Here is an 18,601-nt window from a genome sequence, read left to right as displayed (position 1 = left end):
CCATCTTTTCCCCTGGAAGAGAAGGCTCAGCCTTGCTGGATAGTAGATTCTTGGCTGCATTCCAAGTTCCTTTGCTCTTCAAAATATTTTATTTCATGGCCTTCAATCACTTAATGTTGATTGGGCCAGGCCCTGCTTAATCCTTACTGTGGCTCCTTAGTATTTAAATTTTTTCTTTCTGGCTGCTTGTAGGACCTTTTCTTTTATCTGATAGTCCTGGAATTTGGCCACAACATTCCTTGCTGTTTACATTTTATAATCTCTTTCTGGAGTGGATTGATGTATTCTTTCAATAACTATATTGCCCTCTGGTTCCATGATATCAGGGCAATTTTCCATCACTAAATCCTGTAATATTAAGTCTAGGCAATTTTTTTCTTCAATGTTTTCATGAAGGCCTGTATTTCTCAGGTTGTCCCATCTTGATCTGCTCTTGATGTTTTGCTGATGAGGCATTTTACATTTTCTTCTATTTGTTCAATCTTTTGGTTTATTTAACAGAATCTTGTGTCATGAAGTCATTAGTTTCCACCAATTCCATTCTATTTTTTTAGTGAAGAATTTTCTACATTAACATTTTTCAAGTCCTTTTCTAGTTGGTCAATTCTAATTTTGAAGGAGTTTTCATTTGCCCAAGTGTAGTTCTGAAAGAATCATTTTCAGTTTTGCATTTGCCCAATTGAAGATCTGCTACTGTTAAGTTGTACAATGCTCTTCTGGTTGTGCTCAACTCACTCAGCATCAATTCATGCAAGTTTTACCATGCTTCTCTGAAATCCCATCCTTCCTGGTTTCTAATAAAACATTAGTGTTCCATCGCATCCATATACCACAATTTGTTCAGCCATTCACCAATTGATGGACCTCTCCTTGATTTTTAATTCTTTGCTAGCACAAACAGAACTGCTATGAATGTTTTTGTACAAGTGATTTTTTACCCTTTTTGTAATCCCTTCAGGGAATAAACCCAGTAGTGGTATTGCTGGATCAAATGGTAGGTATGTTTTTATTGTCCTTTGGGTATCATTCCAAATTGCTCTCCAGAAATTTTGGATCAGTTCACAGCTCCACCAGCAATGCATTAGTGTCCCAGATTTCTCAAATCACTTTCAAAATTGATTATTATCCTTTCTGGTCATATTGGCAATTCTGAGAGGTGTTATAATTTGCATTTCTCTAATCAGTAATGATTTAGAGCAATTTTTCATATGATTATAGATAGTTTTGATTTCCTCATCTGCAAATTGTCTTTGTATATCCTTTGACTATTTGCCACCTGGGGAATAGGTAATTTTCTTTTTTATAAATTTGACTCAGCTCTATATATTTTAGAAATGAATCCTTTGTCAGAAACATTGGTTATAAAACTTGTTTCCCAATTTACTACATATCTTTTGTTCTTGTTTACAGTGGTTTTGTTTGTGCAAAAGTTTTTTTTTAATTTAATGTAATCAATATTATATATTTTGTTTTTAATGATGTTCTCCATCTCTTCCTTGATCAGAAATTGCTCCCTTTTCATAAATCTGATGGGTAAACTATTCTATGTTCTCCTAGTATTCTTGCAATATTTGTCTTTTATGTGTAAATCCAGCACCCATTTTGATCTTATCTTGGTTTCGAGATGTTGTTCTAATCCACATTTCTGCCATACTATCTTCTAATTTTCCTATTAGTGTTTATTGAAGAGGAAATTGTTATCCTGGAAACTGGAATCTTTGGGTTTATTAAAGAGTAGATTACTGTAAACATTTCCTGATGTCTCTTTTGCACCTAGTCTATTCCACTGATCCACCACTCTATTGCTTAGCCAGTACCAGACAGTTTTGATGACTGATGCTTTATAATTTAATTTTAGATCTGGTAAGGTTAAGCCACCTCCTTCATGATCTTGACTTTTTGTTTGTTCATATGAATTTAGTTACAATTTTTTCTAGTTCAGTAAAGTAAATTTTTGGAAGTTTGATTGGTATGAGACCTGATAAGTAGTTTAATTTAGGTAGAATTGTCATTTTTATTATATTAGTTGTCTTATCCATGAGCCGTTAATAATATTTTCCCAGTTATTTAAATCTGATTTTATTCATGTGAAACCTGTTTTACAGTTGTTTTCATAGAGTTTCTGAGTCTGACTTGTCAGGTAGTCCCAAGTATTTAATATTGTCTGAAATTATTTTAAATGGGATTTCTCTTCTAGCTCCTGCTGCTGTAACTTGCTAGTAATGTATATAGAAATGCTGAAGATTTATGTGATTTTATTTGACATCCTGTGACTTTACTAAAGTTGCTAATTGTTTCCAGTAGTTTTTTGGATGATTTCTTGGGCTTTTCTAGGTATACCATCATGTCATCTGCAAAGAGTTAGAGTTTTGTCTCTTCCTTCCCAATTATAATTCTTTCAATTTCTTTTTCTTCTCTTATTGCTGAAGCTAACATTTCTAATACAATATTGAATAGTAGTGCTGATAACAGGCATCATTGTTTCACCCTTGATCTTATTGGGAATGCCTCTAGCTTATTCCCATTGCATAAAATGATAGTTGATGGCTTCAGATAGATACTGCTTATCATTCTAAGGAACAATCCATTTATTCCTATTCTCTAGTGTTTTTTTAAGTAGGAATAAGTGCTGTATTTTGTCAAAGATGATTTTTTATCATCTGTTGAGATAATGATATGATTTCTGTTAGGTATTTTTTTGAAATAGTCAATTATACTGACAGTTTTCCTAATATTGAACTAACCCTGCATTCCTGGAACAAATCATGCTTGGTCATAGTGTATTATTCTAGTTAATAAAGCTGAAATCACTATGGTAAGATTTTATTTAAGATTTTTACATCCATATTTATTAGAGAAATTGGTCTATACTTTTCTTTCTCTATTTTTGACTCTTCCTGGTTTAGGTATCAATACCTTATTGGTGTTATAGAAGGCATTAGGCTGAGTTCCATCTTCACCTATTTTTCCCAAATAGTTTATATAAAATTGAAACCAATTATTCCTTAATTGTTTGATAAAATATTTCACTTAAATTCTGAAATTTATTGTCACACATTTGGGCAAAATAGTTCTGAATTATTACTTTAATTTCCTCCTCATTAGTGGTGAATTCACCTTTTTCAACTTTTGATACTAGTAATTTGGTTTTCTTTCTTTTTTAAATTAAATTAGCCAATGTTTTATCTATCTTATCATTTTTTTCATAAAACCAACTCTTGATTTTAATTATTAATTCAATAGTTTTCTTGTTTTGATTTTTATTAATTTTTCCTTTAATTTTTAGAATTTCTAATTTGGTATTTAATTGGAGGATTTTAATTTGTTCTATTTTTTTAGTTGAATGCATAGTTCCTTGATTTCCTTTTTCTTTATTTTATTCTTGTAAGCATTTAGAGATATAATATATCCCCTAATAATTGCTTTGGCTGCATCCCATAAGTTTAAGTTTGTTGTCCTTTTATTGCCATTTTCTGGTTTTGTTATGGCCTGGTTTTGGTATGTTGTCTTTTTATTGTCATTGTCTAGGATGAAACCCTTAATTCTAATAATAATTTGAAGTTTGATCCACTCATTTTTTAAAATGAGGTTATTTAGTTTCCAATTAGTTTTAAGTCTATCTCTCCAAGGCCCATTATTGCATGAGATTTTTATTACATTATGGTCTGAGAAGGAAGTATTCACTATTTCTGCCTCTGTGCATTTGATTATGACATTTTATGTCATATTATATGGTCAATTTTGTGCAGGTGCCATAGACTTCAGAAAAAATGGTATATTCTTTTCTAGCCCAATTCAATTTTCTCCAAAAGTCTAACATGCCTGGGTTTTCTAACATTCTATTTACCTCCTTAACTTCCTTCTTGTTTATTTTATGGTGAGATTTATCTAATTCTGAGAGAGAGAGAGAGAGAGAGAGAGAGAGAGAGAAAGAGAGAGAGAGAGTTTGAAGTCTCCCACCAGTAGAGTTTTGCTGTCTATATCTTGCTGTAATGCATTCAGATTCTCTTCTAAGAATTTGGATGCTATATCACTTGGTGCATACATATTAAGTACTGAAATTGCTTCATTGTCTATGATAACTTTTAGGTGAATGTAGTTTCCTTCCTTATTTCTTTTAATAAGATCCATTTTTGCAGCTACTTTGTCTGAGATAAGGATTGCTACCCCTGCCTTTTTCACTTCAGTTGAAGCATAATATATTCTGCTCCAACCTTTAACCTTAATTCTGTATGTATTTCTCTGCTCCAACTGAGTTTCTTATAAGCAGCATATTGTAGAATTCTGGTTTTTAATCAACTCTGCTATTCACTTACATTTTAAGGGAGAGTTCATCCCATTCACATTCAGAGTTATAATTACTGACTCTTTATTGCCCTCTATGCTATCCCCTTTACACATAGTAAATAGTCTTATTTAAAAATATTATCCTTCCCCACAAAAATATAACGCCTCACGAGAAATAAAGTAAAAGAAAGAGAAAAAAATGTGTTTCAGTCTGTGTTCTACTACCATCAGTCCTGTCTTGGCTGAATTACATTCTTTATCATAAGTCAATCATAGAAGTTATTTCCATATTTTTTCCACAGTTGCTATTGCTGATTGTAATTTCCTTCATCCATTCCTCCTCACTATTATCTATTATTTTTTTTTCTCCTTTCACTCTGTCCCTCTTCAAAAATGTGCTATGGGACAGCCAAGTGGTGCAGTGGACAGAGCACTTGACCTGGGGCCAAGAAGCCCTAAGCCCACATCCCACCCCAGAGACCCAACAATCACCCGGCCTCATGGTCCCAGAAAGGTCACCCAATCCTAGTACCTTGCAAAAAGTAAAAAGAAAATGTGTTATATCTGACTATCCTTTCCTATGACCTACCCTCTCCTCTATTACCCATATCCCCTCTTCCTCCAGTCCTCCTCTCCTTTTTCTTCTAGATGCCTATACCCTACTCAGTATGTATACTGCTTCCTCTCTGAGTCATTCCCCCTTGTTTTCCCCCCCTTCCATACCATTACAAAAGCTGCATGAAATAACTTTTATGTGAAATGTCTTAGCCTATTCTGCTTTTCCTTTCTCTTACTCCCAGTACATTTCCCTTTCACTCATTGAATCCATTTTTACAATATAGTGTATCTTCAAATTCGACTCTCTCCCGTACTCCATCTATAAAAGCTCCTTCTGCCTTCTCTATTAAATGAGAAGGTTCATATGAGTATTATCAATATCATTTTTCAATGCTGGAATGCATGTAGTTCATCATCATTAAGTCCTTCATAATTTACCCTTCTCCTTCACTCTCTGTACTTCACCTGTGTCCTGTACTTGAAGGTCAGACTTTCTGTTCAGCTCTGGTTCTTTCAACAGGATCATTTGAAATTCCCCTGTTCCATTAAAAGTCCATCTTTTCCCCTGGAAGAGGATGTTCAGTTTTGCTGGATAGTTGATTATAAGTTGCATTCCAAGCTCTTTTTCCTTCCAGAATATTGTATTCCAAGCCCTATGAGCCCTTAATGTAGTTGCTGCTAAGCCCTGTGTGATCCTGACTGCAGCTCCATGAAATTTGAATTGTGTCCTACAGGTTACTTGTAATATTTTTCTCTTTGACTTGGGAGTTCTGGAACATGGCCATAATATTCTTGGGGGATTGGTTTTTTTTTAATCTTTTTTCCAGGGGAGATTGGAGGATTCTCTCAGTTTCTATTTTACCCTCTGCTTCTAGGATATCAGGGCAATTTTTCTGTAGGAATTCTTTAAAAATGAAGTCAAGGTTCCTTTCCTGATCATGACTTTCAGGTATCCCAATAATTTATAAATTATCTTTCCTGAATCTGTTTTTCAGATCAGTTGTTTTTTCAATGAGATATTTCACATTTTCTTCTTATTTTTCATTCTTATGGTGTTGAACTATTGTGTCTTGATTTCTCACAATGTCATCAGCTTCCTTTAACTTCATTCTACATATGAAGGATTTGTTTTCCTAAGAGAGGTTTCTTATCTCTTTTTCCATCTGGCCAATTCTGCTTTTTAAAGCATTCCTCTCCTCAATAACTTTTTGAATGGTTTTATCCATTTGACCTAAGCTAGTTTTTTTTTTTTTTTTAAGTTCTTTTGCAAGGCAATGGGGTTTGCTCAAGGCCACACAGCTAGGTAATTATTAAGTGTCTGAGGCTGGATTTGAACTCAGGTACTCCTGACTCCAGGGCCAATGCTCTATCCACTGCACCACCTAGCCACCCCCTAAGCTAGTTTTTAACATGTTAATTTCTCCAACATTTTTTGGATTTCCTTGACTAAGCTGTTGACTTTGTTTTCATGTTTTTCCTGCATCTCTCTCATTTCTTTTCCAAATTTTTCTTCTATTCACCCTTACTTGATTTTCAAAATCTTTTTTGAGTGCTGTCATCACCTGAAACCAACTTCTACATTTCTTGGAATCTTTAGATGCAGAAGCTTGGACTTTCTCTTCATCGAGTATTTTGGTCCTTCATAGGACCAAAGTAATTGTCTATTGTCAGGTTCCTTTTTATCTGTTTACTCATTTCCTCAGGCTGTGCCTAGTTTTGGGGTGCTTCCTGAGCTTTTGAGTATTATTAGGACACCCCCATAAGGACCTCAGTGTGTGTGAGGCTTTCACTGCTCTCTTCTGCCCTGGGGCTGCGGGGTCCTCTGCTCTTTGGGGGGGCCTATTCTGTGACCAGGACCTGAGTGTCATCAGAACCCCAGAGTCTTGTTCCAGGGACAGAGGAAAGACCTCGGCAGTCTCCCTCCACTCCCTCACCTTTGGTGGGTTTAGCTCTTAGGGAACAGCTGCCTAGAAAGCTCCTGCTGGGTAGTCACCCCTGCTTCCATTTCCTGGATCTGGGCTGCTGAAGCTGCACTAAGTGCTCCAGTCCAGCTGAGGGCCTGGGCTTTGTCATAGCTCTGGCAGAGGTCTTCCTGCTGATCCTCCAAATTGTGCTTGGTGCTCCCTAGGGTACAGATCAGGAAATCGCTTCTGCTGCCAGGAGCTACTGCTTCCAGGCACCCTGGGGCTGTTCCTAGAAGGTTGAAGTTCCTTCATTCTGGCATGTCCACCCCACCAACCTCGTGGGACAGAGTTTTTCCACTATTTTCCAGGTTACCTTGGGCTGGAGAATTACCACATTGGAGCTTTCTATGGTTTCTGTCTCTTGAAAATTAAGAGTCATAATTTTAAAGTTTTTGAAATATTTTGGAGAGAGCACCTAAGAGAGGCTCTTCTCCTGCTTTCATCTTATCTCTATCCAGGGTATTTCTTTTTAAGTAAAGGTTTTCGTGAGGCCAGAAATAGTCATTTATAGTATGTACTTTATCTTTAAAAGGCATTAAATTGCACAGAGATTGTAAAATCTGTTACAAAACAACACTTTTGACGTACTCAAGCTTGCCTTTCTCTTGGCATTTGTTTATAATATCATTTGTTTCTCTGTCAACCTGTTGAAAATTGTATTGTGACAGAACAATCACACTTTAGATACTGATAATAAAGGGAACTTTCTCTTGTCCCTTAAGTTATAGTTAGAAATATTATGGAAAATTGCTTTAACTCTTGCAAACCCCTCTACAACTATTAAAGCACAAATGAGATTGTCCCTGCTGTTTTAGTCAGGTCTACAAACTTCAGAGCAATAGGATATTTATAAGAAAATTCCAGACATAGCAGTGGTGCTGTGATCCATATGACCCAAACTTTCCACTCTTTGTCTCTCCTCCTGTCTAAGGGAAAACAGAGGGACATAAAATGAAAACTTGGGAAGCTCACAAATTGTTGTTGTGACTCATTATAATAAATGTTTTGGCTCTATTTTATGGCGTCATTAGTTTTACTTGGAGGAAAAAAAGGATTTTAAAATTTTCATTACTCTATTGATTCCCAGCCACTGTCTTTCATAAACTCTTTCCAACACTTTCTGGATTAACTGACTATTTTTGTTTTAATGAAAAACATGTTTTGTTTGTAAAAAGGTGCTAACAATTTCTAGTGTTTCCTGGGTCTTCTTTGTGTTTTATTGACAAACTAAAACTGTGTTCTTAGAAGGAAAGAATAGAATATAAGCTGTGGGCATGTTTTGAGTCTTTAGTTTAGCTTTTCTCAGATTTCATATATATATAGCAGTTAATATATACTAGATTTTATTCAGCTGTTCATCTGTGACCTGAGCAACTTTTAGAAGAGGAACTTTGAGCTACCTTCATTAATGCTTTGTGTGAATTGATTCAGATAGTATGTTGAATGCGTAAAATACCATTCCTATACTTTATAAAGTTATTTTCTCTCCATAATAATTTTTACACCGTTTTGTTATTTTCCTTTTGTACTTAGAGTTGATGCATTTTACAAGTATTTATCTGAACGATTTTAAAGAACATTTTGCTCTTGAAAGATAAACTATTTAAAATGTTTGAATTTATGTTAAACATTTTCTGAAAATTATATAAATAGGGGCGGCTAAGTGGCGCAGTGGATAGAGCACTGGCCCTGGAGTCAGGAGTACCTGAGTTCAAATCTGGCCTTAGACACTTAATAATTACCCAGCTTTGTGGCCTTGGCAAAGTCACTTAAATATTATATAAATGAGAGAAGTATAGCACTTGTTATCACTTCTGTCAATGACATTAAAAACAGTAAAAAGTTCTTCTGGTTGAAATAGGATTTTTTAAATTAAATTTTGTTTTTTTTCCTATCAAAAAAGTCTACCTACTTTCCCCATTCTCATTAAAAAAGGAAATAAAAAGAAAATCACCATTACAATATGTATAGTCAATTTATATAAATTTCACACTGACTATATCCAGAAAAATGTTATAACCTGTGCTCTGAGTTCATCACTTATAACAGAAGTAGGATAACATGTTTTGAGTCCCCTGGAGTCATAATTAGTCATTACATTGATCAGAGTCTTTCAAAAGCTGTTTATCCTTTGCAATATCATTGTTATTTCATAACTGTTGTCCTGATTCTATTTACTTCTTTATGAAGCAGTTCATTCAGTTCTTCCCAGCTTTCTCTGAAATGCTTCCTTTCATCATTTCTTTTAGCACAGTAGTATATTATCATGTTCATATACCATATCTTATTCAATCTTATATCACATTTATATGCTATGAATTGTTTTACTATTCCCCAAAACATGGGCTCCTCCTCAGTTTCTTTGCATCACAAAAGAGAATACCAATAAATATTTTGTGCATCTATAGTTTTATTTAGAAATGATAGCTCTCCTAATGGAATTTCTATCTCTTCACTCCCTCTCCCCTCTGTCCTTTCTCTTATTTCTCTGTTCAGTGAAATATATTTCTGCACCCAACTCTGTGTGTATGTGTTTGTGTGAGTACTTTTACTCTCCTTTAACCAGTTCATATGAGATTGAGGTTCATGTGTCATCCATTCCTCCTACCCTTTACATGTTTTTTTAGGGAAATACCTGATTATATGAGATAATTTTCCACTCTGCTTCCTATCATATATACCTCTTTCTCTCCCCTTTCCACTTTTATTTTAAGATAACCAAAATATAACAGAATCACCCCCGAGGCCTTCTGTCTCATTGAACTCTTCATATGATCCTTGATAATAGTGTTCTGAAGAACAACCTTTGCATTTTTTAATGTAAACAGTGATCTTTAGTGTTCACTCATTTTTACCTTTTTTTAATCTTTCCTTTGACTCTTGAATTTGCACTTTTTAGATAGTTCTGTTCTTTTCATTAGGAAAGATTGGAATTCCTCTATTTCATTAAAAGTCCAGTTTTTCTCCTGTGGGATAAAACTAATTTTGCTGGTAAATTGTTCTTGGTTATAAGCCTATATTATTTATAAATTTATAGTTTATACACACACATACATAAATACACTTAAATGTTTCTTTTTATAGATATGTACATATGTGTGTATATATACATATGACAAAATATGTACATGTGTATATACATATATATATACAAATATGTATATATTTATATTTTTTACTTGTAAGCCTGCCTATAGTATATGTCTTCTATGAGTCAAGAAAAATTATAGTGAGAGAAATGATAATTAATGTCCAATTATTAATATCATATCTAAGGATTAAAGTTTAAAGAGTATCTTATCTACATGAATTCTGACCTTGGTTCTACTCAGATAAGACTGAGAATAGATGTTTTTGTCTAGTTTGCAAGAGTGCTCTGGATTAAGATGAATCTCTTTGCCTAAGACTCACATGATTAGAGTCATATCTCCTATCCCTTTAGAATAAGCCTGCTTCTCATTGTAATAAACTTATTCTCTCATTAATTGCTAACCAATCATAGTTTATTTCCTCCTGTCAGTAATACCCACTCTTCTAATTGGATAATCTTATTGATTGTTCTTTGGTTCCTGAGAGAATGACTGACCTCAATTTATTGATTATTTGCTAGTCATAATTGATAAATTGATTATTAATTATCCAGAAATTGGATCTCTCTGACAGTTAAAAGAGTAGAAAAAATAGCAAGTTAATGTAAGATATTTTATTACAAAAACATATGTCCTGGAAAATAGGTTGAGAGAAAATAAATTAAGAATTGTTGGACTACCTGAAATTTATTACCAACAGAAAAAGAAAGCCAGATATCATATTTCAAGAAATCATAATGTAAAACTGGCAATATCTCTTTGAACCAGAGAATAAAGTAAAAATATAAATAATCTGCAAGTCACCTCTTGAAAGAAAACCTAAAATAAAAATTCTGAGATACATTATAATTAATATGTAGAGCTTCTAGGTCAGAAAAAAATACTGAAGGCAGCTAGAGGAAAGGATTCAAGTACCCAAGAGTCACAGTCAGAATCATTTATTCATTGTTGTTTAGCAGCTGCTGTAATAAAAGAACAAAGAGCAGAGCTTACTATTCATATATGTATATCAGGAAAAAACTGAAAAAAGAAAAAAATTAGAGGAATCAACAAATAGGTAAAAGGAGTACATTAATTAAAATAATTACTAATTAATTAAACAGTAATTCAGTCTCAGAAAAAGTAGAACTAGATGTAAAGGGAAGCAGTAGCTGGTATCACAGTGGATAGAGTACTAGACTTGGAGTCAGGAAGATTCAGCTTCTTGAGTTCAATTCTGGTCTCAGACACTTTCTACCTATCAACCTGGCCAAGTCACTTAAAGCTGTTTAACTTGGTTACTCATTTGTAAAATAAGCTGGAGAAGGAAATGACAAAACATTCCAGTACCACTGTCAAGGAAAACCCCAGACAGGTTCACAAAGAGTTGAAGATGACTGGAGAATGGCTTAATAGCAATAGAGGTAAAGGAATTGCTAACAACAACAACAACAACAAAAAAAAACCACTCCTACTCCAGAGAGATTTATGAAAGAATTCTAGCAAACATTTCAAGTACAATTACTGCCAATACCACACAAATTATTCTCAAAAAAATAAATAAGATACCTTCTTACTTGACTCCTTTAATGATTCAAATCCCTAAATGGGGGAAGAACAAAGTAGAAAAACAGATGTATAGATCAACATCATTAATACATTTCATTGTATGAAATTCTAAAGAAAATCCCTAGACTATAGCAATTCATCATTCATGATGATCAAGTTGGATTTATAAGAAAGAGTAAATGTCCTTCAATACTAGGATAACAATCAACTCTTCCAAGAGATTTTTATGGATTTGTAGCCAATTTTTAACCCCTTTTGAGGCTTTACATGTCACTGTTTTCTTCTTCTGAGATGGTGTTTTTCCCAGTTAGTGGGTTTTTTGTTTGTTTGTTTTTTTCTCATTTTACTAAATGAGCTCTGCTCATATGCTTTAGGCTATATATAGCCCCAACTTTTTATGCTGTGGGTCAGGGTTCTGGTCCCTGGTCTTTTGCTCTGATATTTCTGGTGTTCATGGTTTCCTTCCTGTGCTAGCCTCTGGGGCTCAAATCTTACTGTTCTAAGCTGAGATTGGGACTCTCATTTTTGTGACTACAAGTTTCTTACTGACTTCCCGGCTTTGCTGCCTACACTGGGCTACATTAACTCACCTTTTTACCCATGTGACACAGACTTTTCCAGAAGTTCCTTCAAGATACCTTTCTGAAAAGTTATTTCACTGTTGTTTTTGGTGGATTCTTTCACTTTTTAGTAGATATATTATTTTTTATGGTGCTAATTTTAAATAGATTTTATTCACCTGGACAAGAATTGCATTTCTACTTGGTTTCAGTACTGATAAAATGCAATGTTGTTTACCTTTTTCCCTTTGCACACATTCAAACATTCAGAATATTCAGATTTACACAGTCTTAAATGTTACTTTCGTTTTTGTTTGCTAATGCGGTTAAGTGACTTGCCCAAGTTATGTTGCCCAAGGTCACACAGCTGAGTATAAGTGTCTGCACCATGTAGTGGCCCCCAAATGTTACTTTTAAACTGCTACTGCTTAGGTTACAAATTTTGAGTCCTTCAATTTTTGAAAAACTGTGTGGAATACTCTTTCTTCTGGTGTGTTTAGTCAACATATTCAATGGTAGGTTGAGAAGCAGTGCCTCCAGATGGGCTATTCCCTTGACTCAGGCTTGCTTCCCCTTCTACTCTGGAATAGCTTGGTAATGATGGAGTTACAGATCTCCAATTCTTTCTGTTAATATTCAAATTCTTCTTTCTCTTGTTCTTATCCAGGTATTTGATTGTTTTATTATGTTTGTCAAGGATCTTCTGTTTGTCTTCACTGCCAATTTTGCCTTGCATTTTTTTCATCCTTTAAATTAGCCTTCATGTTGAATGCATATGATCCAAAGGAATTCTTGGAAGTCATCTTGTCTCTCTGTTTCTAATCCTCAACCTTGTTTTTATAAGCCTCCTGAACCATATGCTCAATGTCACTTTTGCTCAGTCAATCTTTGTCATTGGTGATGGTGATCTTGTTCTCCTTGCCTGAGCAGAAACATTGAGAATACAATTTTCATCAATGTCAAAGGTCATTTTTTAAAAATATATTTTAATATTTATTTAGGGCAATGGGATTAAGTGACTTGCCCAAAGTCACAGAGTTAGGCAATTATTAAGTGTCTGAGGCTGGATTTGAACTCCTGACTCCAGGGCCAGTGCTCTATCCACTGAGCCACTTAGCTTTCCCCAAATGTCATTTCAATCTGAGGAACACTCCTGGGTGATGGAGGGCTCAAACTGTGAGCTCAAACTTGCTAAGCAATTTTTTTTATCCTTTGTCATAAACATGAATAAGAAAACCAGGATGATTATCTAAATAGGTGGTAAAGGTCTGTGGGACCTTGGTGGGAATTCTTGGTGATATTACATTTGATCTGAATTGTCATTACTCCACCAGTGGTTTCAATTCCAAGGGAAAAAGAAGGGAAATCCAAATGCAGTGAGTCCTACACATTATCTGTTTTATCTCCAGATAAAATGGCAGCCTGGACAACTGCACTAAGGGCAACAGCCTTATCAGGATTAATATTCTTGTTGAGCTCCTTGCCATTGAAGAAGTCTTGCAGAAGCTTCTGGAATTGGGGGATGCAGGTGGAGCCATCCACCAGGGCAATGTCATAAACCTGCAGTATATCTAGTTTGGAATATCTTAATGCCTTTTACATAGTGTCCAGGTTGCCACAGAAAAGATAAGCATTCAGCTCTTCAAAATGGTCTCAGATGGTTGAGATATAGAAGTTGGTACCTTCACAGAGGGAGTCAGTCTCAATACTGGCCTGGAAGTAATTTAAGAGATGCTATGCTTTGCACATTCACAAGCAGTGCACAGACAGCAAACAACCTTTTTCTCAATCATATTCTTCTTGTGCTTTTACTTGAACTCAACATTGAAATGGTTGACCATGCCTTTGTCAAAGTGGACTTGGCCTCAAAGATGCCATCTTCAATGGTAAGAATAAAGACCACCACTCTTTGCTGATGATATGGTAGCATACTTTGAGAATCCTAGAAAATCTAAAAACACTTGAAACAATTAGTAAATTCGGCTAAGTAGCAGAATATAAAATAAATCATCAGCATTTCTTTAAAGTGGCAGTCATCAAAACTGCCTGGTAGTGGTTAAGAAATAGAGTAATGAATCTGTGCATTAGGATAGGTACAAAAGAAATAATAGTAAATGACAATAGTCATCTGTTGATCAACAACCCTCAAAACATTAGCTTCTGGGATAAGAACTCACCATTAGACAAAAACTTGTTGAGAAACCTGGAAAATATTATGGCACAAACTAAGCATAGACTCATATCTCACATTCTATATCAAAATAAGGTCCAAATGGGTACAGGATTTAGACATAAAGAATGATACCATAGACCAATTAACAGATCAAGAACTGTATCTATCAGATCTATGGTAAGGGGAGAAAATATGAACAAAAAAGAAATAGAAAAAAATAGGAATATTTATCTTTAAATGTTTATGTAAATAAAACAGAGAAAGCAGAGATCAATGAATTGGATATGCAACTAAAAAGCTAGAAAAAAGGATAAATTAAAGATCTCCAATAAAATATTAAATAAGAAATTCTGAAAATCAAAGAAGACATCACTAAAGTTGAAAGGAAGAAAACTATTGATCTAATAAATAAAGCTAAAAATTAGTTTTATGAAAAAATCAATAAATAGATAAATGTTTGGTTAATCTGATTAAAAAAGAAACAAGAATAACAAATATTAAAAAAGAAGAGGGTGAACTCACCACCAATGAGGAGGAAATTAAAAATATATTTTGGAGTGGAATTGAGTGGAATGGATGAATATTTACAAAAATACAAACTACCCAGATTAACAGAAAAGGAAAAAAAAATATTTAAATAACCCCATTTCAGAAAAATAAATGTCTTCCTATAAACTTCCTAAGAAAACGTGTTGCTCCATATGGATTAACAAATGAATTCTACCAAAGATTTAAGGAACAATTAATTCTAATTCTCCATAAACTATTCAAAACAATAAGAGAGTGTTCTGCCAAATTTCTTTTATGAAAAGAATTTAGTGCTGATACCTAAACCAGGAAGTCTCAAAAGAGACAAAATTGTAGAACCAATCTCCCTAATTAATATTGATACAAAAATCTTAAATAAAATTTTAGCAAAGAGATTACAAGTTTATTCCCATGATAATACACCATAGTCAGGGAGGATTTATACCAGATAGGCAGGGATGGCTCAATATTAGGAAAGCACTCAACATAATGGAACAGATGAATAGCAAAACCAACAAAAATCATATGATTGTCTCAACAGATGCTGAAAAAGCCTTTGACAAAATACATCATCCATTCCTATTAAAAACACTAGAGGGTATAAGAATAAATGGAGTTTTCCTTAAAATAATAAATGGTATCTAACTAAAACCACCAACAAATATTATATGTAATGAGGATAAACTAGGAGAATTTCCAATAAGATCAAGGGTGAAATAAGAGTGCCCTTTCTCACCATTACTATTTAATATAGCATTATAAATGTTAGCTTTAACAATAAGAAAAGAAAAAAATTTGAAGGAATCAGAATTGACATTGAATAAGGAAAACCTTCACTCTTTGAAGATGATATGATGGAATACTTAAAGATCCCTAGAAAATCAACTAAAAATTACTTCAAACAATGAACAATGTCAGCAAAGTAGCAGGATATAAAATAAACTCATATAAGTCATCTGTATTTCTATATATGAACAACAAAGCCCCAAGAGCAAGAGATAGAACAAGAAATTTCATTTAAAGCTACTGTAGACAACACAAAACACTTGGGAATCTAATTTCCAAGACAATATTAGAAACTGTATGAACACAATTGCAAAACATTTTTCATGCGAATAAATTCGAATCTGAAGAATTGGAAAAAAAAAAGTTGCTCATAGTTAGACTGAACTAAAAATGACAATTCTATACCAAATAAATTACTTATTCAGTGCCAAACTAATCAAATTACCAAATAACTATTTTACAGAATTAGGAAAAATTGTAACAAAATTCAACTGGAGCAACAAAAAGTCAAGAATATCAAGGGAACTGGTGGGGGAAAAACCCATAAAGGAAGGTACCCTAGGTGTGCCATATCTAAAACTATACAATAAAGCAACAGTCATCAAAACTTAACTTCCTGATCCTACTTAAGAAATAGAATAATGGACTAGTGCATTAGGACAGGTAAAAAACAAACAGAAGTAATTGTCTATAGGAATCTATTGTTTGACAAACTCAAAAGATATTAACGTCTGGGATAAGAACTCAATATTCAACAAAACCTGCTGGGAAAACTGAAAAATAGTATGGCAAAAACCAGGCATAGATCCACATCTCATACCCTCTACCTCTACCAAATGGCGATATCATAAACAATTAACAAATCTAAGAAATACTGTATCTGCTGGATCTATGAAAAGGGGAGAAATTCATGATCAAATAAGAAATGGAGTACATTGTAAAATGGAAAATGGATGATTTTGACTTTATTAAATTAAAAAGTTTTTGCGCAGACAAAACCAATGCAGCCAAGAGGGAAAACAGAAAACTGGGAAAAAATTTTCATGATTAGGGATTCTGATAAAGTTTTCTTTTCTAAAGTATATAGAGTAAAAAATTTATAGAATCATTCCCCAAATAATAAAAGGTCAAAGATATGAACAGGCACTTTTCAAATAAAGAAATTAAAGTTGTATATAATCATATGAAGAAATGTCCCAAATCATTATTGTTTAGAAAAGTGCAAATTAAAACAACTGTTTGGTATGACCTATTGTTTGACCAAATTTTCTAAAGGGACGACACATAGGAAAATGATCAATGTAGGAGAAGTCATGGGAAGATTGTAACATAAATGCATTTCTGGTGGAGTTGTGACCTAATACAACTATTCTGGAGAGCACTATGGAACAATGCCCAAAGAGCAATAAAACTGATCATATCCTTTGACCTAGTAATAGCAATATGATTCTATATCTAGAAGAAATCATAAAAAATGGGAGAAGTACCACATGTTCCAAAATATTTGTAGTAGCTCTTTTTGGAGTTGCAAAGAATTGGAAATTGAGGGGATGTCCATCAATTAAAGAATCCTGAACAAGTTATGGTATATGAATGTTATGGAATAGTATTGTTCTATAGGAAACCATAAATGGTCAAACTCTAGAAAAGCATGGGAAGAATGGCAGGAATTGATGCCGATTGAAGGGTGAAGAACCAAGAGAACATTGTACACATTAACAACAATATTGATGGAGGCAGCTTCTCTCAGCAGGTGAGAGATCTAGGACAATCCTGGGAGACTTGTTATGGACAACACTATTCATATCCAGACAAAAACAAAACAAGCTATCCTCCACCACCACCCCCGCCAGAATCTAAATGAACATTGTTTTCAATTTTGTAGATTTTTTCTCTTAGAATTTCCCTTCCTATCACAGCATTTTCTTTCTTTTCCCTTAGTACTAATTCTTTGTACTCAAAATGTCTAATATATAAACATATTAAACAAAAGATCCATGTACACTGTTCACTGAACTGTTCACTGCTTAGGGGAGGGTGGTGGGAAGGGAGGGTGGAAGAAAATTGTGTAAAATATATATGCAAATGGATGAGTGTTAAAAAAACATTTATAACATGTAATTGTAAAAATAAAATATCAATTAAAAAAAGAAAAATATGTTGGTACTGTGACCACAGAATTTGTGACAGTCTTCCCAAGGTAAGCTTCAGCATTTTTTTTCATCTGGGTCAAGATCATAGAAGATACTTCTGGGTAAAATGTTTTGGTGTCCCCTTTGTACCCCATTCAGTCCTTAGAACTACCTCCATCATTCAACAGTATGAAAGATCAATACTTTGTGTCTAACTGTACAACTGCATCATCATATTTTTGACCAGACATTTGGCATCAAAAACCATGTTGTTGGATTTTATTGCAACTAAATTGCTTGTAGCATCATTGATTTAAAGTTTTATTTAAGTGAAGACAATGTAGCTTGGGGTGATTCTGTTTCTTTGGTCATTGGCAATGCTCTCTACCATATTGGAAAATTCCTACACAGGAATAATTGGTGCCAAGATCAGTGCCAGTTCAAGTTCTTTTGAAATGGTCCCTGGAAAATCAGTGGTCATAGCTGGTATAAGAGTGTTATGGAGTAGTATTGTTCTACAGGAAACCATGAATGGTCAAACTCTAGAAAAGCATGGGAGGAATGGCAGGAACTGATGCCATCATGGCAAAAAAATAATCAAACTGCTCCTGTACTGAGTAGTACTATTTATATTCTTAATCAAACAAGGGATAAAGTCAAATACATGAGATAAAATCAATACCTGATTACATGAAATTCAAGAGGTTTTGAACAAACAAAATTAATGCATCTAAAATAAGGAGAATAATCTATTTTGTAAGCAGGTCAGGTAATGTCTTATTACCATAGGTATCTCTTCAGAATCCTGCCTTAGGTCCTCCTCTCTTCTCCCTTCATACTACTTCACTTGATGATCTCATAAGCTTCCACTGATTTAATTACCCTCTCTATACTGATGATTCTCAAATCTACCTTTCCTACCCTAATCACTCTGCTGACCACCAATCTTGCATCTCCAATCAGACATATGTAGCTG

The 18,601-nt window shown here is 34.1% G+C and overlaps 1 protein-coding gene across 7 annotated transcripts in view; it reads left to right on the top strand.

Annotated features, from left to right (window-relative positions):
• SLC25A21 (solute carrier family 25 member 21) overlaps positions 1 to 18,601 on the top strand; it is a 918,698-nt gene that overhangs the window by 551,606 nt on the left and 348,491 nt on the right. The gene's annotated exons all lie outside the window — the stretch shown is intronic.

The sequence above is a fragment of the Macrotis lagotis genome, chromosome 1, assembly GCF_037893015.1.
Source record: "Macrotis lagotis isolate mMagLag1 chromosome 1, bilby.v1.9.chrom.fasta, whole genome shotgun sequence".
NCBI lineage: Eukaryota > Metazoa > Chordata > Mammalia > Peramelemorphia > Peramelidae > Macrotis > Macrotis lagotis.
The sequence above is the reverse complement of the archived record's forward strand: the minus strand, read 5'-3'. Positions and strand labels throughout refer to the sequence as shown.